General features: G+C 53.5%; 7 non-coding genes across 7 annotated transcripts; 3 read left to right on the top strand and 4 right to left on the bottom strand.

Moving 5' to 3' along the window:
* Positions 1-8,884: 8,884 nt before the first annotated feature.
* Positions 8,885-9,075, top strand: LOC138831209 (U2 spliceosomal RNA). The gene has a single exon (XR_011373158.1). It is a non-coding gene; the product is annotated as a U2 spliceosomal RNA (small nuclear RNA).
* A 2,830-nt stretch (positions 9,076-11,905) lies between these two features.
* Positions 11,906-12,096, top strand: LOC138831207 (U2 spliceosomal RNA). The gene has a single exon (XR_011373156.1). It is a non-coding gene; the product is annotated as a U2 spliceosomal RNA (small nuclear RNA).
* Positions 12,097-13,616: 1,520 nt separating this feature from the next.
* On the top strand, positions 13,617-13,807 carry LOC138831204 (U2 spliceosomal RNA). The gene has a single exon (XR_011373153.1). It is a non-coding gene; the product is annotated as a U2 spliceosomal RNA (small nuclear RNA).
* Positions 13,808-16,921: 3,114 nt separating this feature from the next.
* LOC138831196 (U2 spliceosomal RNA) lies at positions 16,922-17,112 on the bottom strand. Its single transcript, XR_011373146.1, has one exon. It is a non-coding gene; the product is annotated as a U2 spliceosomal RNA (small nuclear RNA).
* A 1,521-nt stretch (positions 17,113-18,633) lies between these two features.
* LOC138831206 (U2 spliceosomal RNA) lies at positions 18,634-18,824 on the bottom strand. The gene has a single exon (XR_011373155.1). It is a non-coding gene; the product is annotated as a U2 spliceosomal RNA (small nuclear RNA).
* A 1,521-nt stretch (positions 18,825-20,345) lies between these two features.
* On the bottom strand, positions 20,346-20,536 carry LOC138831205 (U2 spliceosomal RNA). The gene has a single exon (XR_011373154.1). It is a non-coding gene; the product is annotated as a U2 spliceosomal RNA (small nuclear RNA).
* A 2,835-nt stretch (positions 20,537-23,371) lies between these two features.
* On the bottom strand, positions 23,372-23,562 carry LOC138831208 (U2 spliceosomal RNA). Its single transcript, XR_011373157.1, has one exon. It is a non-coding gene; the product is annotated as a U2 spliceosomal RNA (small nuclear RNA).
* Between the last annotated feature and the right edge of the window lie 2,352 nt (positions 23,563-25,914).

Below are 25,914 nucleotides of genomic sequence, written 5' to 3'. Positions count from 1 at the left end.
GCTAATATCTTGAATGAAGCCTGGGATTAATCAGAGCTGGGTGGTGGGAGAAAGAAAAGGAGCTGTGGCAAGTATTTGACTCCAGAGGAGAGAGAAATAGTTATATTTTTTTCGGTTGTGGGGCTTTAACTCAGAACTCAGGCACTGTCCCTGAGCTCTTTTACTCTAGAGCTCTACCACTTTGAGCCACAATTCCATTTCCGGTTTTTGAATGATTAATAGGAAGTAAGAGTCTCATGGGGACTTTTCTGTCAGGCTGGCTTTGAACTGTGATCCTCAGATCTCAGCCTCCTGAGTAGCTAGGGTTCAAGGAGTGAGCCTCTGGTGCCCAGCTGAGAAATATCTTAATATTCCCACAGAGCTACCTGCCCACATGCACTCCCTTAGGCCAAAGAAAATATATTCCCATAGAGCATTATAAGTCTGTCTCCTTATCTTTCACAATTCATTTTCCAAGCCAGAGTTAACCTGGGGCCTTATAAAACAGCTAATTGGTGGTGTTAACCCAATTGTTTCTTTTTTTTTGGGGGGGGGGTCCGGTAGTGGGGCTTGAACTCTGGGCCTGGGTGCTGTCCCTCAGCTCTTCAGCTCAAGGCTAGCGCTCTACTGCTTGATCCACAGCGCCACTTCGGGCTTTTTTTTCTTTTTGCTTATGTGGTGCTGAGGAATCAAACCCAGGGCCTCATGTATGCAATGCAAGTGCTCTATAACTGAGCTACCTTTCCAGCCCCTCTTTCTTTTTTCTTTCTTTCTTCCTTTTTTTTTTTTTTTTTTTTTTTTGGCCAGTTGTGGGTCTTAAACTCTGGGCTTGGGCACTATCCCTCAGCTCTTCAACTCAAGGCGAGCACTCTACTGCTTAGCTAGAGTGCCACTTCCAGTTTTCTAGTGGTTTATTGGAGATAAAAGTCTCACAGACTTTCCTCAGGCTGGCTTTGAACCGTGATCCTCAGATCTCAGCCTCCTGAGTAGCTAGGATTACAGGCATGAGCCACCAGCACCTGGTCTGAGCTTTCTTTACCTATAAAAATACAGTCCTGGGCTGGGAAGGTGGCTTAATGTTAGAGTGCTTGCCTAGCATGTATGAAGCCCTGGGTTTGATTCCTCCATACCACATAAACAGAAAAGGCCAGAAGTAGCGCTGTGACTCAAGAGGTCTAGCCTTGAGCAAAAGAAGCTCAGGGAAGCCCAGTGCCAGTGGCTCATGCTGTAATCCTAGCTACTCAGGAGGCTGAGATCTGAGGATCACGGTTCAAAGCCAACCCGGGCAGGAAAGTCAGTGAGACTTTTATCTCCAATAAACTACTAGGAAACCGGAAGTGGCGCTGTGGCTCAAGCAGTAGAGCGTTCACCTTGAGCTGAAGAACTCTACCACTTGAGCCACACCACCATTTCTGGTGGTTACTTGGAGGTAAGAGTCTCACAGAACTTTCCTTCCCGGGCTGGCTTTGAACAGTGAGGCTCAGATCTCAGCCTCCTGAGTAGCTAGGATTATATGCGTGAACCAGCAGCACCTGGCTTCCCTTAGCTTTTTCAATCAAGGCTAGCTCTCTACCACTTGAACCACAGCTCCAGTTCTGGCTTTATGCCAGTGAATTGGAGATAAGGGACTCACAGACTTTTCTTTTTTCTTTTTTTTTTTTTTTTTTGGGTCCAGTCGTGAGGCCTGAACTCTGGGCCTGGGCGTTGTCCCTCAGCTCTTCAGCTCAAGGCTAGCGCTCTACCACTTGAGCCACAGCGCCACTTCTGGCTTTTTGCTTATGTGGTACTGAGGAATCGAACCCAGGGCCTCTAGGCTTGCAAGGCAAGCACTCTACCACTGAGCCACCTTCCCAGCCCACTCTCAGACTTTTCTATACAGGTTCATTTGAACTATGATCCACAGATCTGAGTCTCCTGCGTGGCTAGGATTACAGGTGTGAGCTACCAATGCTTGGCTAAATTGGGCCTCTGTAAATCCTGAGATAAATCCTTGTAGAATTTTAGAGTACACAGAGAAAATGTTGATTGGAAGCCTCAGGAAAGCTTTCCAGAAGCTCCCTAGTTGTATATTAGGCCAGTTAGAAGGGACACAGGACCGAATTACCTCGACCATTTCATCAGGGGCAGCCCTGAGAGGATGTCACAAAGGGCATTGTGACCAAAAGGACACAGTGATTGCCAGTAGGATAAACTTTTCAAAGTCTGTATGGAAAGGGGACTGGAAAAGGAAGAGAGGAAGTCATTGCCAGACAGCAGGGCCAGCCCTTTTCCTGCTCACCAGCCTCAACCAAGTGCTGATAAATAAGTTTCCATCTGTTTAACACCAGCATGCCTTGCCACCTCCTTCTTCCCCGCCTTTCCTGCTACACAATCAGCCACCTGGTCCACTCCCACCCACCCCAACAATACAGGGAGCCTCCTGAAGTCTCTGAAGACTTTAGGAAATTAGTCTAGGACCTGAGAAAATTCACTATTATCACTCCAGACTAGGGGGTGACAGATTACAGCAACACCCAGGAGTGGAGCAAATTTAGAAGAGACAGATACAGAGCAGACCCAGGGATGGGACAACCACTGCCCTATCCAATGACAGGCCCAAGCCTAGGAATTAACCTAGGCACTTAATCTTTGCCTCTTGTAATATGCAACTCAAGTTCAAGGAGTAAGGTTAGTTTGAAAAGAGCTGGTTGGGCACTGATGGCTCATGTAGTCCTAGCTGTAGTCCTAGCTACTCGGGAGCCTGAGACCTAGAGAATCTAAGTTGGAAGCCAGCCTGAGTAGAAAAGTCTGGGAGACTCTATTTCCAATTAACCAGTAAAATGCTGGGCTCGATGCATGGCTCAAGTGGTAGAATTCCAACCTTGAGCAAGAAAGCAGAGAGCTCAAGGCTGAGATCAAACTCCAGGAAAAAGAGGAGGAGGAGGAGGAGGGGGGAAGGATCTGAAGCACACAGGAGCACTGGGAAGGTTAGGTAATTTATCCAAAGTTACCCAGCTAGAAAATGGCCAAACTTGACTTTGAGCAATGGTAAGAATGACTCTGAAACTGCATACACACATTTTTTGTTTCTTCTGCCACATTTGAGGCTTTAACATTTCTCCTATAAAATCTCTCTTGAGGGGCTGGGAAGGTGGCTCAGTGGTAGAGCGCTTGCCTTGCATGCTTGAGGCCCTGGGTTCGATTCCTCAGCACCACATAAGCAAAAAGAAAAAAGCCGGAAGTGGCGCTGTGGCTCAAGTGGTAGAGCGCTAGCCTTGAGCTGAAGAGCCAAGGGACAGCGCCCAGGCCCAGAGTTCAGGCCCCATGACCGGACCCAAAAAAACAAACAAACAAACAAACAAATCTCTCCTGAGAGCTGGGAAGTAGCTCAGTAGTAGAGTGCTCACCTAGCATGCATGAAGCCCTGGCTTGGATTCCTCAGCACTGCATAAACAGAAAAAGCCGAAAGTGGCATTGTGGCTCAAGTGGTAGGGTGCTAGCCTTGTGTAAAAGAAGCTCAGAGACACTGCCCAGGCCCTGAGTTCAAGCCCCAAGACTGGCAAAAAAAAAAAAAAAAAAAAAAGTCTCCTGAGATTCACACCCAAGATGGAAATTGTCACGTATCTGATAAAGGAAATGAAACTGACAATCTCACTCCACCCTTTATCTCCCCAGTTTGCTGGGAAGGTCTTGGTGCACAAATGGGAGGGAGGAGGTGGGGCAGGGAGTGAAGGACCAGAGCTGTGGACAAACCTACTCTCTGCCTCCTTTAACCAGGAACTCTCGTCCCTGCTTCCCCACCCCTACCTTGCCCAAATGTCTGTTCTCCAACTATCAATGGAGTATTCTTCTAGCAGCCTCACTTCCACAGCCTTCCTCTCACAAGATCACAGCCCAGGGGACTCACGCTTATAATCCTAGCTACACTGGAGGCTGAGATCTGAGAATCATGGTTGAAAACCAGCACCTGGCAGGAAAGTCCATGAGACTCTTAACTCTTAACCAAAAAGCCCAAAGTAGAGCTGTAGCTCAAATAATAGAGCAATAGCCTTGAGTGAAAAAGTTAAGGGACAGCACCCAGGTCCTGAGTTCAAGCCCCTCAGCCCAGGCCCCATACCCTCAGGGATTTCTTCACTGAAAAAAACATTTTGGACTTGTACACATTTAACATTGATACATGGAATAGCTAGTAGGTGTTAGATGTCATTGTAGGTTCTGAGTAAGGTGGATAAGGACCTGCTTTGATGGACCAGGAATTGCAATGGAGAGTGGGGAAAGATGGGATAAAGAAGGGCATCTCTGTGACTGATACATATCAAGAAGGAAAAGAAACAGAATGTGGCAGATAAGCCCTCTCAAAGAGGCAAACTCAGAGCCAGTCTAAAGTCTAAGGAGTTAGTTAAGTGTCTCTCATAGAGGGAAAGACTAGCTGAGAGTGTCTGCTTCCACACCTGGATCAAATCCCAGCTGCTACATCACCCATCCTCCTCCAAGCCAGCTGCCCCGCTACACTCAGCCCTTGAGGGCAAGAGTTGGCCAGGGGGCTTGAACTCTGAGCCTGGGCTGTGTCCCTGTGCTCTTCAGCTCAAGGTGAGCGCTCTACCGCTTGAGCTAAGGTGCCACTTCCGGTTTTTTACACGTTTATTGGAGATAAGAGTCTCCTGGACTTTCCTGTCCAGAATGGCAAGAAAGGATTACAGGCATGAGCCACTGGCACTTAGCTCTTCCTTTCTTTTCACACAGGGTCTCGCTAGATACCCAAGCCCGGCCTGCAACTTTTCATTTAGTTCAGGCAGGCCTCCAATTCGAGCCTCTGGAACATTGTGATTACAGGCATGTATCACCATGCCTGGCCCTGCAGCATTTTAACCAAGTCCATGCCTATGTGAATAGCAGGAATCCTTTTGGAACAGACCTGTAGGAGCAGTTATCAGCTTAAGAATCAGAAAGTCCGAGTGTGCAAATCCCAGTTCAGCTTCTCCACGAACAAAATGAAGACAGCACCTGTCACAGTTGGGGCGCAGGAGGCCTGGAAGGGCCCCAAGGCTCCCCTGTCCCAGTCAACCATCCCAACCTCCCTCCAGGGCACGGCAACTGGCAGCAGCTGAGCCAACGCCGCCCCCTGGCGGCATCTTGGTCACTGCCTACTATCGAAAGAAAAGTTGGGCAAAGCAATTTATTCTGGTTCTCTGCTTCCTTGGAAGGCTCCTTTCCCGCCAGGGCAACTCGTCCGTACATACTGAGGATGGAAACGCTGACTTGAGAGAGAGAGAGAGAGAGAGAGAGAGAGAGAGAGAGAGAGAGAGAGAGAGAGAGAGAGGATGGTGGGGCCTGAACTCTGCGTCTGGGCGCTGTCCCTCAGCTCTTCAGCTCAAGGCTAGCACTCTACCACTTGAGCCACAGCGTCACTTCGGGCTGCTTCTGCTTATGTGGTGCTGAGGAATCGAACCCAGGGCCTCATGCATGCAAGGCAAGCGCTCTACCACTGAGCCACCTTCCCAGTCCATCTTTGGATATTTTTTGCGTGTGGATTTGACCTAGCTAAAATGAGCATCTATCTGAGAAAGTGTCTAATTTCGGTCTAACTTGGATTTTCTGTGTATTTACCAAAGACATAGGTGGAAGCCGGTGCCGGGGACCCACGCCTGTAATCCTCGGTACTCAAGGGGAAGGGGGGGGCTGAACTCTGAGGATCACGTTTGGAAGCCAAGCCCGGGAAGGAAAGTCCGTGAGACTCTTCTCTCCAATGAACTACTCAGAAAAGGAAAAAAGAAAAAAACCACCAGAAGTGGCACCGTGGCTCAAGAGGGGGAGAGAGGGAAAGGTGGAGACCACTGAGGCGAGGCAGGAGGAAGCCGCACAAAGGACACGGGTTCTGAAGAGCTGGGATGTCTGCGGGACATCTACACAAACGCTCAAGGACAGCACCCAGACCCTGATTCAAGCCCGGGTCCAGCACCCAAAAAGCTTTAAAAATAAAGAAAGGAGAGCCGGGCGCTGGTGGCTCACGCCTGTAATCCTAGCTACTCAGGAGGCTGAGATCTGAGGATCGCCGTTCAAAGCCAGCCCGGGCAGGAGAGACCATGAGACTCCTATCTCCAATAAACCACCAGAAAACCGGAAGTGGCGCTGTAGCTCAAGTGGTAGAGCGCTCGCCTTGAGCTGAAGAGCTGAGGGACAGCGCCCAGGCCTGGAGTTCAAGCCCCATGACCAACAAAAAAAATAAAGAAAGAAAGAAAGGAGAAAGCCGGGTGCCGGTGGCTCATTCCCAAAATCCTAACTACTCAGGGGGCTGAGATCTGAGGACCGCTGTTCAAAGCCAGCCCCGGCAGGAATGTCTGAGAGACCCTTACCTCCAATTCACCACCAGAAACACAGAAGTGGCGCCGCGGCTCAAGTGGTAGCAAGAGAGCTCAGGGACAGCGCCCAGGCCCAGAATTCAAGCCCCAGGACAGACAAAAAGAAAGGAAGAGAGCTCAGGGACAGCGCCCAGGCCCAGAATTCAAGCCCCAGGACAGACAAAAAGAAAGGAAAGAAAGAAAGAGGGAGGGGGGAGGGAGGAAGGGAGGAAGGAAGGAAGGAGGAAGAAAGGAAGGAGAAATGAGGTGGAGATTGAAAGTAGCATGAGGAGGGGTAGGAGGAAACACGAGGCTCTGGAGGACCCCCAAACTGGGGTTGAGGGTATGGCTGAAGCGCCAGAGCACCTGCCCAACAAAAAGGAGGTTCTGAGTTCAAATCCTAATACGGCCAAACAACCACCACCACCACCACCACAAAACCCCAACAAATTAAACCCCACAAATCCACAAGGGCCTTTCAAGCCAAGGGAAGCCAGTATCCAAAGTAAGGAAAAGGGAGCAGTGTTTGGATGCGTAAAAGCCAGGAAATCACAGGGGACGGGATGGGCTGAGGGATGGGGGGGTCCTGAGAGCGAGGTCCAGTGGTGGCTGCAGAGTTGGAGGAGTGTCGCCTCAGGGCGCCGTGGGTTGCTTGAGCGCCAGTGGCTCCCAGCCGTGAATCCTAGCTACTCAGGAGGCTGAGATCTGAGGATCAAGGTTGGAAGCCAGCCGGGACAGACCAATCTGAGAGAGTCTTATCTCCAGGAAAGCAGCAAGAAGCCCAAAGTGGAGGTGTGGTTGAAGAGGTAGAACGCAGCTTGGAGTGAAAAACGAAAAGAGTACAAGGTCCTGAGGTCAGGCCCCAGTACTGGCACGCAGGCAACACACACAACACAGCCCCCGCACCCCCCCCAAAAAAAAGGCACAGTGCAAGAATAGTTCTCTCCAGAGCACATGGTTCCACAAGGACTGGCACTGGGAGGAGAGGTCTCTGAAGAATTAGAAAAATTAGGGCTGCGTCCATTCTACAATTTACTAACTGCTGACTCTGCTTCTGTAAACTTGCTTGCTTGAGCTAACACCAACCCCCCCGCCCCCGGAAATAAGGAACTGGGTAAAGTCTCAGGGACCAGATGCCGGCCCCAGGACAAGGTCAGTGGTCGTAGATAAAAGAGCAGACAGTACGTGTTCCTCAGTTCCCATTTAGAAATTCCCCAGACAGGACCTTGAGATAACGACCACCTGGCAAGACCACAAGCTGAGCCAAGTGTCAACCAATCATGGGCCTGTAACCATGTAACCCCCCCTTAAACCAACCATGGGCCAGTCATTTTACAAAGAGTGTTACAAAATTTCCCGAGTGGCAAGGTGATTGTTGGCGTATATGATGACCTTTAAATGGACCAATCATGGGATGCTTTGTGTTATGCATTAATCTTGTGGTTTTTGCCTGTAAAAGAAGGCTTGTAACCGCTGCTCGGGGCTCCCTGTCTGCTCGGGACAGAGAGTCCGTTTGCACAAACGTCAAATCAACTCCTCTTGCTTATTGCATCTCCCTGCCTGGAGTCTGAGTTTCTGGGGTGCCCTCCCGTTGACGAAAGTATCCCAAGAGTCTGGGGTCTTTCAGTCTCTAAGGAGCCAGCAGGAGTCAAGAGATGAGGAGCATGTCCTTTGTGGCCTGGCGGACAGGCTGTGCTAGGCCGCCCAGGCAGAGCCCTTACTGAGTATAGAAGCAGGTGGCTGTGGGCATAGGGAAGTGGGGGGGGGGAGGGGAGTTCAGGCCGGTCAAGGTCAAGGTTCAGAGGCAGGATTCAAGGTTGGGGTAAAGGGCTTCTTATGCAGCACAACCTAGACAAGCTTGTCTTCCTTCAGGAAAATTTGGACCTCAGGCTGTCTCCCGCCGCCTCCGGGACCCCTCTTTCCGCTCAGCCCCAATCCTCCGGTGGAGTCTTCCTGTTGAGTTGTTAAAGAAAAACAGGGGGGGCGGGGAGGGGGCCGGGGGCGAGGGGCGCCGCTCGCCGGTGGCTCCCGCCTGTAATGCTAGCTACTCGGGAGGCTGAGATCTGAGGATGGCGGTTCAAAGCCGGCCCGGGAGGCTCTCATCTCCGATTCACCACCAGAAAAGCGCAAGTGGCGCTGTGGTAGAGCGCTCGCCTTGAGCTGAACAGCGCCGGGACAGCGCCCAGGCCCGAGAGTTCAAGCCCCACGACGGCCGCCCCCTTCCTCCCGCCCCCAGTGCCCCCAAAAGGGCGCGGCCTGCCTCTCCGACTTGGTCTCCCAGCACGCCTTAAGCAGTCGCGAAGGTGGAGTCGGCCCCCGTTGGCCACGCCCCCGGAGGCCGGGGAAGGGCGGGACTTGCAAATGAGAGGCGGCGCTTACAGCCCGGCCGCGCGGGACCACCGGGCCCGGAAAGGTTCTGGTGAAAACGGGGAAGAGTAGGAGGTCCGCGTAGGGGGGGGGGTCTTGGAGGGGCGCGCGGGTGAGGGCGGGGCGCAGGAAAGGAGAGCGAGAGCGAAGCCCCCGGCGCTCGCCGCGAGTAGAATGTGTGGGAGGCTAGGGCGGCAAGGCGGAGAGGGAGACGCTGGGTTATCGCTTCTCGGCCTTTTGGCTAAGATCAAGTGTAGTATCTGTTCTTATCAGTTTAATATCTGATACGTCCTCTATCCGAGGACAATATATTAAATGGATTTTTGGAAGTAGGAGTCGGAATAGGAGCTTGCTCCGTCCGCTCCACGCATCGACCTGGTATTGCAGTACTTCCGGGAACGGTGCACCCCTCCCGGGGAGCAAAGGCTGTTAAAGATCAGAGTATTCTCTTGCTGATTGTGTCGTTAACTGGCGCTTGCCTTGCAGGCCTCTGAAGCGTGAGTGACTGTGTGCGATGTGATCCTTGGAGTGCCTGTCGGTACTTAGCTTGGGAGTATGAAGTCTGACCCGGGCCTAAGTCATTGTGTGGGTTTTTTTTTTTCTACCTTAGGCTGGTCTTCTACCACCTTGAGCCGCGGTTCCAATTCCGTCTTTCTCTCTTTCTCTTTATTTACTCTTTGAGTCTTGTTATAAATTTTAGTTTTATTCTATGGTAAGGGTGCTGTGCTGTCGGGGGGAGCTGTAGTTACGTAAGTAAGGAAATGAGTCTCTGTCTCTCTCGGTGCCTGGGGGGTGCTGTCCCCGGGCTCTACTACTTGAGCCACAGTGCCACTTCCGGTTTTCCGGTGGTTTGTTGGATTTTCCCGCCCGGGCTGGCTTTGAACCACCCTGCTCAGAACTCAGCTTCGTGAGGTAGCTAGGGTTAAGGGCCTGAGCACCCCAGTGCCCGGCTGAGTACATTTCTTTGTTTTTTGTCGGTCCAACACCGCGCTCTTCAACTCAAGCACCACACCACTTCCGGTTTTCTGGTGGTTTATTGGAGGTAAGAGTCTCACGGACTTTCCTGCCCGGGCTGGCTTTGAACCGCGATCCTCCGATCTCAGCCTCCTGAGTAGCTAGGATTACAGGCGTGAGCTGCCGGCGCCGGGCCTGAGTACATTTCTTCATTGTTACCCCACTCCTTCTTTTCTCCCCCTTCATCCTTTTTCTCCCTAGTGGTTAATTGAAGGCAAGCACTCTACCACTAAGCCGCATTTCGCAGCCCAGCCAAGGGCTTGGTGGTTTTTAGTAGAGGAGTTTCTTTGGGGACGCGCTGGCAAGATAGCATGGGGTGGGGAAGATACAGCTCCCAAGGACTCCTCTAATAACCTCTTTTTATTATTATTATTATTATTTTTTTTTTTTGTCAGTCCTGGGGCTCGACGGCAGGGCCTGAGTTCAGTCCCTGAGCTTCTCTTTGCTCAAGGCTAGCACTCTACCAATTGAGTCACAGCGCCAGCTCTGGCTTTTTCTGTGTATGTGGTGCTGAGGAATTGAACCCAGGGCTTCATGCATGTGAGGCACGCACTCTACCATTCCCAGTCCCATGTTATTGTTGTTTGTTTAAGACAAGTGTCTATCTTTGACTTTTTTTCCCTTGAAAATACTTTGGTGGGGCTGGGAAGGTGGCTCAGTGGTAGAGCGCTTGCCTTGCATGCATGAGGCCCTGGGATCGATTCCTCAGCACCACCTAAGCAGGAAAAAAAAAAAAAAAAAGGCGGAAGTGTCGCTGGGGCTCAAGTGGTAGAGCGCTAGCCTTGAGCTGAAGAGCTGAGGGACAGCGCCCGGGCCCAGAGTTCAGGCCCACGACCGGACCCCCAAAAGAAAATACTTTTGGTGGCTCGGCACCAGTGGCTCACCATCTACGATCCTAGCTACCGAGGAGCCTAAGATCTGAGGATCAAGGATCAAAGGCAGCCCCAACAGGAAAGTTCCTCAGGACTCTTATCTCCAATTAAGCACCAAGAAGCTGGAAGTAAAGCTGCGGCGCAAGCGGTAGGAAACATGCAGGCCGTGAGCTGAAGCCCAAGTTCAAATGAACAAACGAAACCTCGGAATTCCCTGTACCAGGACCTCTCTCTCTCTCTCTCAGAGAGAGTCAATACTCTTGCTTTCAATAAACTACTTAATAAATAAATGAAATAACCTTGCTCAGTAACCCAACTGGACTATATGGGCAAGTGCCCAAGATCATCGGGAAAGAAGTCGTCGTTGAGGTCCTTGTCCCTCCTCCTCCGCCTCCTCTTTCTTCTTCTTCTCCCTAAAGGTCGACAAAAGCAGCAGTCGTACTCCCTGGACACACTATGTGGAGAAATGAACTACACGACTTCTGGCGGGGTGGGGGAGGGCGGTGGTGGTGGCGGTGGAGTGGAAGAGTGGGAGAGAGCGAGGGAAGGGGTGACACTGTCCGTTTACCTGACGTGGGCAACTAAAGGTTGCCACTCACTGAGAAGGATGTGTGTGTGTGTGTGTGTGTGTGTGTGTGAGAGAGAGAGAGAGAGAGAGAGAGAGAGAGAGAGAGAGAGAGATTTTCTGGGGCTGGAGCGGAGGGCCTCGCGTCTGCTAGGCAGTCCCCAGCTGCTTGGAATCAACCTGCTCAACGACACGGCGCCCACTTCATCCTTCCTGGCTGCCGCGTCCTGACCGGCCTTCGCTCGCCTCTCTCCCGGGTAAGAGCCCAGCCCGGACGGGGGGCAGGAAGCCGCCGCGCCCACCGTTCGCGGCGGGAAACGTTCCCTTCCAGCGACGCTATGCCGGACCTCCCCTTCCCGGGAAGACCAACTGCAGAAGAAGAGGACCGGAGAAACGGGTTAGTGGCTACTGGGGACCACACCAGCAGCGCGACTCGTCGGGGTCCGGCCGAGTAACGCGGTAGGGACCGAAGCTCGAGGTTGTAAAGCTCAAGGGTGGAGTCCGCCGGCGATGGCCACGCCCCTGGATGCCTCGGGGGCGGGATATGCAAATGAGAGGCGGCGCTACAGCCCCGCCGCGCGGAACCACGCGGGACCACCGGGCCCGGATCCAGGTGAAAATGCGGGAGAGTAAGAGGTCCGCTTGGGGAGTGTTTGCTGGGCACGCGGGTAAGGACGGGGCGCAGGAAAGGAGAGCGAGAGCGAAGCCCCCCCCTACCCCCCCCTGGCGCTCGCCGCGAGTTGAATGTGTGGGAGGCGAGGGTAGCAAGGTGGAGAGGGAGGCGCTGAGTTATCGCTTCTCGGCCTTTTGGCTAAGATCAAGTGTAGTATCTGTTCTTATCAGTTTAATATCTGATACGTCCTCTATCCGAGGACAATATATTAAATGGATTTTTGGAGCTGGGAGTCGGAATAGGAGCTTGCTCCGTCCGCTCCACGCATCGACCTGGTATTGCAGTACCTCCAGGAACGGTGCACCTCCTCCCAACTGCTGTTGTTGTAAAGTTAGAATCTCTGCTTTGGCTTTTCTCTCGGTTCCTCTAGGGTTGGGGCACTTGCTTGTCTTACTTGGTCTCTTGGCTGTTAAGTGTGGGAGTGTTGCAGGCGCGTATGAGTCCTCTGCCCGACTGTTCTCCAACATCCCCACAACCTAGTTTTCCTACCTAGTCTCTTAGCTGGGGAGGGGGCGTGTTGGGTGTATGGGACCGGCTAGCCCGTGGCCTTCTTTTTGCGCGCTCACCCCTTTTCCCCTTAGGGCCCTGGGAGGAGGAAGGAAACACAGCCCGGAGCCCCCACCTCTCTGACCTCACCGGGTTGCCTCCCGTGGCTGTCTGCCAGTTTCTGAGGCCGCCTCCTGCTGTTTCTGGAGAGCTGCGGCGCATCCCCCTCACGCCCACCCACACCAATCTCACCCAGCAACCTAGCGGTGAGTGAGGCACGTCGTCTCTTCTTCCTTTTAAAGGAAGGGCGTTCCCCTCTCCCCTCCCCTCCCACTCCCGAACTCTCCAATTCCTTCTTGTTCTCCCTGTATTATTTTAAGATCTCACAGTAACTTCTCACTAGACAGACAGGCAGGGAAGGGCAGCTGGCTCTAGAAGCAGAGGCAGGCAGGAAGGTGGAGTGTTCGAGGCCAACCCAGGCAAAAACTCAGAAACAAAAGATGAAAAGGCTCCTGCGGTGGGAGCGCTTGCCAAGACGGGTGCACTGCCCCGAGTGTGTGTGTGTGTGTGTGTGTGTGTGTGTGTGTGCGCGCGCGCGCACGCGCGCGATTCTCTCTCTGCCCTTCTCCCCGCCCCCCCCCCCCCCCCAGTCCATTCTCCAATTTGGGCCTGGGCCTCTGCAGAAGGTCGGGAGGACAGGTGTTTGCCATCGCGCCCGGCTCCCGGCAGAGCGCGTGGCCCGGGGCCCACCCCGGCTCGCGATGGGCGGGCACCTCCTCCCTCGGGGAGCGCCCGACCGAGCGCCCCAGCCTCTCGGCAGTGAGTTCGCCATAGGGCGTCCGGTACGCTTGGAGCTGCACCCCGTCCCGGCCGGGAGATGGGCTTCTGTAGCCTCCCCTCCCCTGACCAGAGGCGCGGTTCACAGAGTAGCTATGGGAGCGGACGATGGAAGGAATGTTGGAAAGAAAGTCCCTCGCAGACGTTTTGCGACTCCTCCCCCCTCTCCCCTAAGAAGGCCACGGGCCAACCCTGCGGTTAGAAGGAAGCGCGAGGAGAGAAGAACCGCTGTAAGGTCGGGGGAGGCGGCGCTGGGAGTGCGGCAGGGGCGGGGCATGCAAATGTAAAATGGCGGCTGCTCGGGAGGGCGATGGGAGCGAAAAGAGCGCAAAAAATCCTACAAATACGTGATGATCCCGGACAAATTTTCGCACCCTCTGAGTTATGCCCACCACCGAGTACGAATGGCGGTGAGGGATGCGCCTTCTCTGAAGCTTGGGATTTCTCACCGTGAGCTGAAGATGTGTGGGTCGTGCAGTGCTGCGAGTAAAAGGAAGGCTGGGGTTATCGCTTCTCGGCCTTTTGGCTAAGATCAAGTGTAGTATCTGTTCTTATCAGTTTAATATCTGATACGTCCTCTATCCGAGGACAATATATTAAATGGATTTTTGGAGCTGGGAGCCGGAATAGGAGCTTGCTCCGTCCGCTCCACGCATCGACCTGGTATTGCAGTACCTCCAGGAACGGTGCACCCCTTTCGGGGACTCTGTGGCGTTGAAAAGCAGACTTCTTACGTTCTCTTTGTTCTTCTCTATCTGGTGTGTCTTAGTTCTCGATACCTGTAGTTTTTTTCTTTTCCGCCCCTGGTAGTTGCCAGCTACACACACACACACCCTTCGGTTTTTCTCTTTGGGATAGTTCTGTGTGTTTTTCCCGTAGAGAGAACTGCTGGTTGTTGCTAACGTTAGTTCTTTTTATGAGGGGTTCTCTTAAAATGGTACGTCTCCCCATGTTTCTCTCTTCCCCCTTCCTTCCCTGCCCCCGCTCCCGGTGCCTTGGGCCACAGCGCCCCTGTGCGAGCTCTCTCTCCTCTCCTGCCCTACTTTCCCTTCTTTCTTTTTTAAGTGTTTATGTGGTGCTTGGGAATCCCACCTCGGGCTTCAGAAAGCGTGCTACACAAGAACTCTCTACAGCACTGAGCCACATTCCTGGGAGTTTTTTAAGTTGGATGCTTGAAACTCAGCTGTGTGTACTCTTTCATGTGTTATTTACGTATACATTGCTTCTTGGCATTCTCCCACAGGACTCACCCCCAAAAAGTTGGCGATCATGAGTGCATTCATGTTCCTCAACACCTGTAACTTCTAATGCACTTAAGACTGTTAGGAATCGGAGTCACACAGGTGGTAAAGAAAGAAAGCAATCTTAACAAACCAGAGCACCTTTAATGGAGAGATTAAGAAAAATGCAATGGTGACCTGAGAGAAGACTGAAGACATGATGGTGTACTGGCAGTAGGGGCCTAGAGTCCTGGTTAGAGAGCAAGGACAACAGAAGCTGGAGTTTATGGCATGCTTCTGGCCTGTCCCATCTGCTACTAGGTATTTAGCCTAGAAGCATCCAACCCTGGGAAGTGATGGATGGGGAAGTGAATCTCACCTCTTAAAGACTTTTTGGAGAATGGAGCCAGGCACCTGTAATTCATGCCTGTAACTCTAGCTACCCCAGAGGGTGATATATAAGGATCTGGGTTCGAAGCCAGCCTGGACAGAAAAAAAAGTCTCCTGTGAGACTGGTATCTCCAGCTATTCAAAAAAGCTGATAGTGACACTGTAACTCAAGGGTAGAACAGTGGCCTAGAGCACAAAAAGGCTCAGGAACAGTGCCCAGGTCCTGAGCTCAAGCTTCAGGAGCATAAAAAAGAAAAAAAAAAAAAGGAAGTGGCACTGTGACTCCAGTGGTAGAGTGCTAGTTGAGTTGAAGAGCCTCAGGGACAGACAGGGGTCAGGCCTAGTTCAAGCCCCAGGATGGAAGAAACTTAAAAAGCTTTTAAAAGTGCTGTAATTTTGCAACCAGACTACAGTTCATGGGGTGGGGGCAGGGCTGAACAGGAAAGGATGTTAGTCATTTTTCTACCAAGTGTTTTTTTTTTTTGTAGTTTTTTTTTTTCTTCCAAACTGAGGACGGAATTCAGGGCCTTGTGCTTGCCAGGCAGGTGCCCTTCCGCTGAGCTAAACCCCCAACCCCTGTGTTTTGTTTTGTTGTTTTTGTAGAAGTATGTGGGGTTTTGCTTTGTGTGGAAGTAATGCTTAAAATTGGAATTGTAAGCCAGGCACGGGTTGGCTCACATCTATAAACCTAGCTACTCAGGAGGCTGAGATCTGAGGATCTCGGTTCAAAGCCAGCTCGGGGCAGGAAAGTCCGTGAAACTATCTCCAATAACCACTACAAAACCGGAAGTGGCATTGTAGCTCAAGTGATAGAACGCTTGCCTTGAGCTGAAGAGCTGAGGGACAGCACTCAGGCCCAGAGTTTAAGCCCCATGACTGAAAAAAAACAAAAAGTTGGAATTGTATGACTGAGGGAAGGCTCCACCAAAAAATAAAGGAATTGTATTAGCTGTTAAAATTAAAAGCCAGTCCTATCATCCACCAAGATGCCAAGATCATACCTATTAGATCCAATATCCGTATTTGTGCTCTCCCTAACCTCTACTTGCTCAGGGCCAGTACTCTTAAGATACTATGAACCACAGCATACTTCCAGATTTCTGGTGACTAATTGGCAATGAGTCTCCAGTGGGAGTTTTCATCCCACACTGAGTTTGAACCTTGATCCTCAGGTATTTTTTTTGGGGGGGGGGGTCCGATCGTGGGGCCTGAACTCTGGGCCTGGGCGCTGTCCCTTAGCTCCAGCTCAGGGCTAGCACTCTGCCATTTGAGCCACAGTGCCACTTCCAGCTTTTCTTTTTTCTTATGTGGAGCTGAGAAATTGAACCCAGGGCCTCATGCATGCAAGGCAAGTGCTCTACCACTGAGCCACCTTCCCAGCCTGATCCTCAGATCTTAGCTTTCTGAGTCACTAGGATTACAGGCATGCATGACCCACTGGTGCCCAGCCAGTATCCATACCAAGACTAGATTTGGGTAAATTTTTTGGATTCTAGGCAGAAATAATTCACTTTTGTTTCTTCCTGAAACCAGGAAAGTACAAATGGGATAGCTGGGCCAAAGAGAGAGGGGGAAATAGGAAACCTGGGGGACTGCCTCTTACTGGCTTCTGAGTTAGGGAGCTCACAACTTTAAACACTTTTTGGGGGTGAGTCCTGTGGGAGAATGCCAAGAAGCAATGTATACGTAAATAACACATGAAAGAGTACACACAGCTGAGTTTCAAGCATCCAACTTAAAAAACTCCCAGGAATGTGGCTCAGTGCTGTAGAGAGTTCTTGTGTAGCACGCTTTCTGAAGCCCGAGGTGGGATTCCCAAGCACCACATAAACACTTAAAAAAGAAAGAAGGGAAAGTAGGGCAGGAGAGGAGAGAGAGCTCGCACAGGGGCGCTGTGGCCCAAGGCACCGGGAGCGGGGGCAGGGAAGGAAGGGGGAAGAGAGAAACATGGGGAGACGTACCATTTTAAGAGAACCCCTCATAAAAAGAACTAACGTTAGCAACAACCAGCAGTTCTCTCTACGGGAAAAACACACAGAACTATCCCAAAGAGAAAAACCGAAGGGTGTGTGTGTGTGTAGCTGGCAACTACCAGGGGCGGAAAAGAAAAAAACTACAGGTATCGAGAACTAAGACACACCAGATAGAGAAGAACAAAGAGAACGTAAGAAGTCTGCTTTTCAACGCCACAGAGTCCCCGAAAGGGGTGCACCGTTCCTGGAGGTACTGCAATACCAGGTCGATGCGTGGAGCGGACGGAGCAAGCTCCTATTCCGGCTCCCAGCTCCAAAAATCCATTTAATATATTGTCCTCGGATAGAGGACGTATCAGATATTAAACTGATAAGAACAGATACTACACTTGATCTTAGCCAAAAGGCCGAGAAGCGATAACCCCAACCTTCCTTTTACTCGCAGCACTGCACGACCCACACATCTTCAGCTCACGGTGAGAAATCCCAAGCTTCAGAGAAGGCGCATCCCTCACCGCCATTCGTACTCGGTGGTGGGCATAACTCAGAGGGTGCGAAAATTTGTCCGGGATCATCACGTATTTGTAGGATTTTTTGCGCTCTTTTCGCTCCCATCGCCCTCCCGAGCAGCCGCCATTTTACATTTGCATGCCCCGCCCCTGCCGCACTCCCAGCGCCGCCTCCCCCGACCTTACAGCGGTTCTTCTCTCCTCGCGCTTCCTTCTAACCGCAGGGTTGGCCCGTGGCCTTCTTAGGGGAGAGGGGGGAGGAGTCGCAAAACGTCTGCGAGGGACTTTCTTTCCAACATTCCTTCCATCGTCCGCTCCCATAGCTACTCTGTGAACCGCGCCTCTGGTCAGGGGAGGGGAGGCTACAGAAGCCCATCTCCCGGCCGGGACGGGGTGCAGCTCCAAGCGTACCGGACGCCCTATGGCGAACTCACTGCCGAGAGGCTGGGGCGCTCGGTCGGGCGCTCCCCGAGGGAGGAGGTGCCCGCCCATCGCGAGCCGGGGTGGGCCCCGGGCCACGCGCTCTGCCGGGAGCCGGGCGCGATGGCAAACACCTGTCCTCCCGACCTTCTGCAGAGGCCCAGGCCCAAATTGGAGAATGGACTGGGGGGGGGGGGGGGGCGGGGAGAAGGGCAGAGAGAGAATCGCGCGCGTGCGCGCGCGCGCACACACACACACACACACACACACACACACTCGGGGCAGTGCACCCGTCTTGGCAAGCGCTCCCACCGCAGGAGCCTTTTCATCTTTTGTTTCTGAGTTTTTGCCTGGGTTGGCCTCGAACACTCCACCTTCCTGCCTGCCTCTGCTTCTAGAGCCAGCTGCCCTTCCCTGCCTGTCTGTCTAGTGAGAAGTTACTGTGAGATCTTAAAATAATACAGGGAGAACAAGAAGGAATTGGAGAGTTCGGGAGTGGGAGGGGAGGGGAGAGTCTCGGGGAACGCCCTTCCTTTAAAAGGAAGAAGAGACGACGTGCCTCACTCACCGCTAGGTTGCTGGGTGAGATTGGTGTGGGTGGGCGTGAGGGGGATGCGCCGCAGCTCTCCAGAAACAGCAGGAGGCGGCCTCAGAAACTGGCAGACAGCCACGGGAGGCAACCCGGTGAGGTCAGAGAGGTGGGGGCTCCGGGCTGTGTTTCCTTCCTCCTCCCAGGGCCCTAAGGGGAAAAGGGGTGAGCGCGCAAAAAGAAGGCCACGGGCTAGCCGGTCCCATACACCCAACACGCCCCCTCCCCAGCTAAGAGACTAGGTAGGAAAACTAGGTTGTGGGGATGTTGGAGAACAGTCGGGCAGAGGACTCATACGCGCCTGCAACACTCCCACACTTAACAGCCAAGAGACCAAGTAAGACAAGCAAGTGCCCCAACCCTAGAGGAACCGAGAGAAAAGCCAAAGCAGAGATTCTAACTTTACAACAACAGCAGTTGGGAGGAGGTGCACCGTTCCTGGAGGTACTGCAATACCAGGTCGATGCGTGGAGCGGACGGAGCAAGCTCCTATTCCGACTCCCAGCTCCAAAAATCCATTTAATATATTGTCCTCGGATAGAGGACGTATCAGATATTAAACTGATAAGAACAGATACTACACTTGATCTTAGCCAAAAGGCCGAGAAGCGATAACCCCAGCCTTCCTTTTACTCGCAGCACTGCACGACCCACACATCTTCAGCTCACGGTGAGAAATCCCAAGCTTCAGAGAAGGCGCATCCCTCACCGCCATTCGTACTCGGTGGTGGGCATAACTCAGAGGGTGCGAAAATTTGTCCGGGATCATCACGTATTTGTAGGATTTTTTGCGCTCTTTTCGCTCCCATCGCCCTCCCGAGCAGCCGCCATTTTACATTTGCATGCCCCGCCCCTGCCGCACTCCCAGCGCCGCCTCCCCCGACCTTACAGCGGTTCTTCTCTCCTCGCGCTTCCTTCTAACCGCAGGGTTGGCCCGTGGCCTTCTTAGGGGAGAGGGGGGAGGAGTCGCAAAACGTCTGCGAGGGACTTTCTTTCCAACATTCCTTCCATCGTCCGCTCCCATAGCTACTCTGTGAACCGCGCCTCTGGTCAGGGGAGGGGAGGCTACAGAAGCCCATCTCCCGGCCGGGACGGGGTGCAGCTCCAAGCGTACCGGACGCCCTATGGCGAACTCACTGCCGAGAGGCTGGGGCGCTCGGTCGGGCGCTCCCCGAGGGAGGAGGTGCCCGCCCATCGCGAGCCGGGGTGGGCCCCGGGCCACGCGCTCTGCCGGGAGCCGGGCGCGATGGCAAACACCTGTCCTCCCGACCTTCTGCAGAGGCCCAGGCCCAAATTGGAGAATGGACTGGGGGGGGGGGGGGGGCGGGGAGAAGGGCAGAGAGAGAATCGCGCGCGTGCGCGCGCGCGCACACACACACACACACACACACACACACACTCGGGGCAGTGCACCCGTCTTGGCAAGCGCTCCCACCGCAGGAGCCTTTTCATCTTTTGTTTCTGAGTTTTTGCCTGGGTTGGCCTCGAACACTCCACCTTCCTGCCTGCCTCTGCTTCTAGAGCCAGCTGCCCTTCCCTGCCTGTCTGTCTAGTGAGAAGTTACTGTGAGATCTTAAAATAATACAGGGAGAACAAGAAGGAATTGGAGAGTTCGGGAGTGGGAGGGGAGGGGAGAGTCTCGGGGAACGCCCTTCCTTTAAAAGGAAGAAGAGACGACGTGCCTCACTCACCGCTAGGTTGCTGGGTGAGATTGGTGTGGGTGGGCGTGAGGGGGATGCGCCGCAGCTCTCCAGAAACAGCAGGAGGCGGCCTCAGAAACTGGCAGACAGCCACGGGAGGCAACCCGGTGAGGTCAGAGAGGTGGGGGCTCCGGGCTGTGTTTCCTTCCTCCTCCCAGGGCCCTAAGGGGAAAAGGGGTGAGCGCGCAAAAAGAAGGCCACGGGCTAGCCGGTCCCATACACCCAACACGCCCCCTCCCCAGCTAAGAGACTAGGTAGGAAAACTAGGTTGTGGGGATGTTGGAGAACAGTCGGGCAGAGGACTCATACGCGCCTGCAACACTCCCACACTTAACAGCCAAGAGACCAAGTAAGACAAGCAAGTGCCCCAACCTTAGAGGAACCGAGAGAAAAGCCAAAGCAGAGATTCTAACTTTACAACAACAGCAGTTGGGAGGAGGTGCACCGTTCCTGGAGGTACTGCAATACCAGGTCGATGCGTGGAGCGGACGGAGCAAGCTCCTATTCCGACTCCCAGCTCCAAAAATCCATTTAATATATTGTCCTCGGATAGAGGACGTATCAGATATTAAACTGATAAGAACAGATACTACACTTGATCTTAGCCAAAAGGCCGAGAAGCGATAACTCAGCGCCTCCCTCTCCACCTTGCTACCCTCGCCTCCCACACATTCAACTCGCGGCGAGCGCCAGGGGGGGTAGGGGGGGGGCTTCGCTCTCGCTCTCCTTTCCTGCGCCCCGTCCTTACCCGCGTGCCCAGCAAACACTCCCCAAGCGGACCTCTTACTCTCCCGCATTTTCACCTGGATCCGGGCCCGGTGGTCCCGCGTGGTTCCGCGCGGCGGGGCTGTAGCGCCGCCTCTCATTTGCATATCCCGCCCCCGAGGCATCCAGGGGCGTGGCCATCGCCGGCGGACTCCACCCTTGAGCTTCACAACCTCGAGCTTCGGTCCCTACCGCGTTACTCGGCCGGACCCCGACGAGTCGCGCTGCTGGTGTGGTCCCCAGTAGCCACTAACCCGTTTCTCCGGTCCTCTTCTTCTGCAGTTGGTCTTCCCGGGAAGGGGAGGTCCGGCATAGCGTCGCTGGAAGGGAACGTTTCCCGCCGCGAACGGTGGGCGCGGCGGCTTCCTGCCCCCCGTCCGGGCTGGGCTCTTACCCGGGAGAGAGGCGAGCGAAGGCCGGTCAGGACGCGGCAGCCAGGAAGGATGAAGTGGGCGCCGTGTCGTTGAGCAGGTTGATTCCAAGCAGCTGGGGACTGCCTAGCAGACGCGAGGCCCTCCGCTCCAGCCCCAGAAAATCTCTCTCTCTCTCTCTCTCTCTCTCTCTCTCTCTCTCTCTCTCTCACACACACACACACACACACACACACACATCCTTCTCAGTGAGTGGCAACCTTTAGTTGCCCACGTCAGGTAAACGGACAGTGTCACCCCTTCCCTCGCTCTCTCCCACTCTTCCACTCCACCGCCACCACCACCGCCCTCCCCCACCCCGCCAGAAGTCGTGTAGTTCATTTCTCCACATAGTGTGTCCAGGGAGTACGACTGCTGCTTTTGTCGACCTTTAGGGAGAAGAAGAAGAAAGAGGAGGCGGAGGAGGAGGGACAAGGACCTCAACGACGACTTCTTTCCCGATGATCTTGGGCACTTGCCCATATAGTCCAGTTGGGTTACTGAGCAAGGTTATTTCATTTATTTATTAAGTAGTTTATTGAAAGCAAGAGTATTGACTCTCTCTGAGAGAGAGAGAGAGAGGTCCTGGTACAGGGAATTCCGAGGTTTCGTTTGTTCATTTGAACTTGGGCTTCAGCTCACGGCCTGCATGTTTCCTACCGCTTGCGCCGCAGCTTTACTTCCAGCTTCTTGGTGCTTAATTGGAGATAAGAGTCCTGAGGAACTTTCCTGTTGGGGCTGCCTTTGATCCTTGATCCTCAGATCTTAGGCTCCTCGGTAGCTAGGATCGTAGATGGTGAGCCACTGGTGCCGCGCCACCAAAAGTATTTTCTTTTGGGGGTCCGGTCGTGGGCCTGAACTCTGGGCCCGGGCGCTGTCCCTCAGCTCTTCAGCTCAAGGCTAGCGCTCTACCACTTGAGCCCCAGCGACACTTCCGCCTTTTTTTTTTTTTTTTTTTTCCTGCTTAGGTGGTGCTGAGGAATCGATCCCAGGGCCTCATGCATGCAAGGCAAGCGCTCTACCACTGAGCCACCTTCCCAGCCCCACCAAAGTATTTTCAAGGGAAAAAAAGTCAAAGATAGACACTTGTCTTAAACAAACAACAATAACATGGGACTGGGAATGGTAGAGTGCGTGCCTCACATGCATGAAGCCCTGGGTTCAATTCCTCAGCACCACATACACAGAAAAAGCCAGAGCTGGCGCTGTGACTCAATTGGTAGAGTGCTAGCCTTGAGCAAAGAGAAGCTCAGGGACTGAACTCAGGCCCTGCCGTCGAGCCCCAGGACTGACAAAAAAAAAAAATAATAATAATAATAATAAAAAGAGGTTATTAGAGGAGTCCTTGGGAGCTGTATCTTCCCCACCCCATGCTATCTTGCCAGCGCGTCCCCAAAGAAACTCCTCTACTAAAAACCACCAAGCCCTTGGCTGGGCTGCGAAATGCGGCTTAGTGGTAGAGTGCTTGCCTTCAATTAACCACTAGGGAGAAAAAGGATGAAGGGGGAGAAAAGAAGGAGTGGGGTAACAATGAAGAAATGTACTCAGGCCCGGCGCCGGCAGCTCACGCCTGTAATCCTAGCTACTCAGGAGGCTGAGATCGGAGGATCGCGGTTCAAAGCCAGCCCGGGCAGGAAAGTCCGTGAGACTCTTACCTCCAATAAACCACCAGAAAACCGGAAGTGGTGTGGTGCTTGAGTTGAAGAGCGCGGTGTTGGACCGACAAAAAACAAAGAAATGTACTCAGCCGGGCACTGGGGTGCTCAGGCCCTTAACCCTAGCTACCTCACGAAGCTGAGTTCTGAGCAGGGTGGTTCAAAGCCAGCCCGGGCGGGAAAATCCAACAAACCACCGGAAAACCGGAAGTGGCACTGTGGCTCAAGTAGTAGAGCCCGGGGACAGCACCCCCCAGGCACCGAGAGAGACAGAGACTCATTTCCTTACTTACGTAACTACAGCTCCCCCCGACAGCACAGCACCCTTACCATAGAATAAAACTAAAATTTATAACAAGACTCAAAGAGTAAATAAAGAGAAAGAGAGAAAGACGGAATTGGAACCGCGGCTCAAGGTGGTAGAAGACCAGCCTAAGGTAGAAAAAAAAAAACCCACACAATGACTTAGGCCCGGGTCAGACTTCATACTCCCAAGCTAAGTACCGACAGGCACTCCAAGGATCACATCGCACACAGTCACTCACGCTTCAGAGGCCTGCAAGGCAAGCGCCAGTTAACGACACAATCAGCGAGAGAATACTCTGATCTTTAACAGCCTTTGCTCCCCGGGAGGGGTGCACCGTTCCCGGAAGTACTGCAATACCAGGTCGATGCGTGGAGCGGACGGAGCAAGCTCCTATTCCGACTCCTACTTCCAAAAATCCATTTAATATATTGTCCTCGGATAGAGGACGTATCAGATATTAAACTGATAAGAACAGATACTACACTTGATCTTAGCCAAAAGGCCGAGAAGCGATAACCCAGCGTCTCCCTCTCCGCCTTGCCGCCCTAGCCTCCCACACATTCTACTCGCGGCGAGCGCCGGGGGCTTCGCTCTCGCTCTCCTTTCCTGCGCCCCGCCCTCACCCGCGCGCCCCTCCAAGACCCCCCCCCCCTACGCGGACCTCCTACTCTTCCTCGTTTTCACCAGAACCTTTCCGGGCCCGGTGGTCCCGCGCGGCCGGGCTGTAAGCGCCGCCTCTCATTTGCAAGTCCCGCCCTTCCCCGGCCTCCGGGGGCGTGGCCAACGGGGGCCGACTCCACCTTCGCGACTGCTTAAGGCGTGCTGGGAGACCAAGTCGGAGAGGCAGGCCGCGCCCTTTTGGGGGCACTGGGGGCGGGAGGAAGGGGGCGGCCGTCGTGGGGCTTGAACTCTCGGGCCTGGGCGCTGTCCCGGCGCTGTTCAGCTCAAGGCGAGCGCTCTACCACAGCGCCACTTGCGCTTTTCTGGTGGTGAATCGGAGATGAGAGCCTCCCGGGCCGGCTTTGAACCGCCATCCTCAGATCTCAGCCTCCCGAGTAGCTAGCATTACAGGCGGGAGCCACCGGCGAGCGGCGCCCCTCGCCCCCGGCCCCCTCCCCGCCCCCCCTGTTTTTCTTTAACAACTCAACAGGAAGACTCCACCGGAGGATTGGGGCTGAGCGGAAAGAGGGGTCCCGGAGGCGGCGGGAGACAGCCTGAGGTCCAAATTTTCCTGAAGGAAGACAAGCTTGTCTAGGTTGTGCTGCATAAGAAGCCCTTTACCCCAACCTTGAATCCTGCCTCTGAACCTTGACCTTGACCGGCCTGAACTCCCCTCCCCCCCCCCCACTTCCCTATGCCCACAGCCACCTGCTTCTATACTCAGTAAGGGCTCTGCCTGGGCGGCCTAGCACAGCCTGTCCGCCAGGCCACAAAGGACATGCTCCTCATCTCTTGACTCCTGCTGGCTCCTTAGAGACTGAAAGACCCCAGACTCTTGGGATACTTTCGTCAACGGGAGGGCACCCCAGAAACTCAGACTCCAGGCAGGGAGATGCAATAAGCAAGAGGAGTTGATTTGACGTTTGTGCAAACGGACTCTCTGTCCCGAGCAGACAGGGAGCCCCGAGCAGCGGTTACAAGCCTTCTTTTACAGGCAAAAACCACAAGATTAATGCATAACACAAAGCATCCCATGATTGGTCCATTTAAAGGTCATCATATACGCCAACAATCACCTTGCCACTCGGGAAATTTTGTAACACTCTTTGTAAAATGACTGGCCCATGGTTGGTTTAAGGGGGGGTTACATGGTTACAGGCCCATGATTGGTTGACACTTGGCTCAGCTTGTGGTCTTGCCAGGTGGTCGTTATCTCAAGGTCCTGTCTGGGGAATTTCTAAATGGGAACTGAGGAACACGTACTGTCTGCTCTTTTATCTACGACCACTGACCTTGTCCTGGGGCCGGCATCTGGTCCCTGAGACTTTACCCAGTTCCTTATTTCCGGGGGCGGGGAGGGGGTTGGTGTTAGCTCAAGCAAGCAAGTTTACAGAAGCAGAGTCAGCAGTTAGTAAATTGTAGAATGGACGCAGCCCTAATTTTTCTAATTCTTCAGAGACCTCTCCTCCCAGTGCCAGTCCTTGTGGAACCATGTGCTCTGGAGAGAACTATTCTTGCACTGTGCCTTTTTTTTGGGGGGGGGTGCGGGGGCTGTGTTGTGTGTGTTGCCTGCGTGCCAGTACTGGGGCCTGACCTCAGGGCCTTGTACTCTTTTCGTTTTTCACTCCAAGCTGCGTTCTACCTCTTCAACCACACCTCCACTTTGGGCTTCTTGCTGCTTTCCTGGAGATAAGACTCTCTCAGATTGGTCTGTCCCGGCTGGCTTCCAACCTTGATCCTCAGATCTCAGCCTCCTGAGTAGCTAGGATTCACGGCTGGGAGCCACTGGCGCTCAAGCAACCCACGGCGCCCTGAGGCGACACTCCTCCAACTCTGCAGCCACCACTGGACCTCGCTCTCAGGACCCCCCATCCCTCAGCCCATCCCGTCCCCTGTGATTTCCTGGCTTTTACGCATCCAAACACTGCTCTCTTTTCCTTACTTTGGATACTGGCTTCCCTTGGCTTGAAAGGCCCTTGTGGATTTGTGGGGTTTAATTTGTTGGGGTTTTGTGGTGGTGGTGGTGGTGGTTGTTTGGCCGTATTAGGATTTGAACTCAGAACCTCCTTTTTGTTGGGCAGGTGCTCTGGCGCTTCAGCCATACCCTCAACCCCAGTTTGGGGGTCCTCCAGAGCCTCGTGTTTCCTCCTACCCCTCCTCATGCTACTTTCAATCTCCACCTCATTTCTCCTTCCTTTCTTCCTCC

Source organism: Dipodomys merriami, unplaced genomic scaffold (genome assembly GCF_024711535.1).
Source record: "Dipodomys merriami isolate MVZ:Mamm:240054 unplaced genomic scaffold, mDipMer1.0.p SCAF_19, whole genome shotgun sequence".
NCBI lineage: Eukaryota > Metazoa > Chordata > Mammalia > Rodentia > Heteromyidae > Dipodomys > Dipodomys merriami.
The sequence above is the reverse complement of the archived record's forward strand: the minus strand, read 5'-3'. Positions and strand labels throughout refer to the sequence as shown.